This window comes from Cebus imitator, unplaced genomic scaffold (assembly GCF_001604975.1).
Source record: "Cebus imitator isolate Cc_AM_T3 unplaced genomic scaffold, Cebus_imitator-1.0 Scaffold224, whole genome shotgun sequence".
Lineage (NCBI taxonomy): Eukaryota > Metazoa > Chordata > Mammalia > Primates > Cebidae > Cebus > Cebus imitator.
In genome coordinates this window covers 3,291,178-3,292,434 of record NW_016107539.1, presented here as the reverse complement: position 1 = coordinate 3,292,434, position 1,257 = coordinate 3,291,178, and the positions used below count along the sequence as shown (strand labels likewise).

The 1,257-nt window shown below is 36.7% G+C and overlaps 1 protein-coding gene across 10 annotated transcripts in view; it reads left to right on the top strand.

Annotated features, from left to right (window-relative positions):
* The window catches only part of BCAS1 (brain enriched myelin associated protein 1), a 118,795-nt gene that overhangs the window by 98,980 nt on the left and 18,558 nt on the right, over positions 1-1,257 (top strand). The window lies entirely within an intron of this gene.

Genomic DNA, 1,257 nt, shown 5'->3' with positions numbered 1-1,257 from the left:
GCTAATGTTTTGTATTTTTAGTAGAGACGGGGTTTCACCATGTTGACCAGGATGGTCTCAATCTCTTGACCTCATGATCCACCCACCTCGGCCTCTCAAAGTGCTGGGATTACAGGCGTGAGCCACCTCGCCCGGCCTCCTGCTAACTCTTTCTAATCAAAAAGAGCTGATCTTGGGTTCAAGTTTTTTTTTTATTTCAATAGTTTTGCGGGTACAGGTGGTTTTTGGTTACATGGATTAGTTCTTTAGCGGTGATTTCTGAGACTTTGTGCACCTGTCACCCGAGCAATGTTCACTGTAGCCAGTATATAGTCATTTACCCCTCATCCCTCTCCCAGCCTTCTCCCCTGAGTCTCCAAAGTCCATTATATCATTTTTATGCCTTCACACCCTCATAGCCTAGCTTTCACTTATGAGTGAGAATATACCATATTTGTTTTCCATTCCTGAGTTACTTCACTTAGAAAAATGGCCTCCAACTCCATCCAAGTCAGTGCAAAAGACATGGTTTCATTCCTTTTTCCAGCTGAGTAGTACTCCATTGTGTACATATGCCACATTTTCTTTATCCACTCATTGGCTGATGGACACTTAGGTTGGTTCCATATCTTTGCAATTGTGAATTGTGCTGCTATAAACATGTATGTGCAGGTTTTTTTTCATATAATGACTTCTTTTCCTTTGGGTATATACCTAGTACTGGGATTGCTGGATCAAATGGTGAATCTACTTGTAGTTTTTTAAGGAATCTCCACACTGTTTCCCGCAGTAGTTGTACTAGTTCACATCCCCACCAGCAGTGTAAAAGTGTTTCCTTTTCATCATATCTACAGCAACATCTTTTTTTTTTTTTTTTTTTTCTTTTTAATTGAGGTTGGGTCTGAACTTTGGCACACAACAACATCTAACTAAAAGTTACTATTATTGCGTATTTTTTTTTTACTGTGAATATATTTTTTATTTAGTCATTCTGTTTATGTTTTTATTTATTTTTAAAGTTTTCTTCTGTTGGTGGTCAGTGACACTGCCTTTCTCACTATGGCAATGATATGAGGTTTTCTTTGAAATACATTTGTTTACATAAAGAATATAAGGTATTTTAAGGATTATGTATTAAATAGTGCAAGTTATATATAGATGTGGCAAAAATTCCGAAGGTGACGTGAGTGACACAAATTTGGACGAAACTAGCTTATAGATAAATAAGGAAATGACAATATGATATTCCAATAGTGAAATATATAACTTAGTCAATGA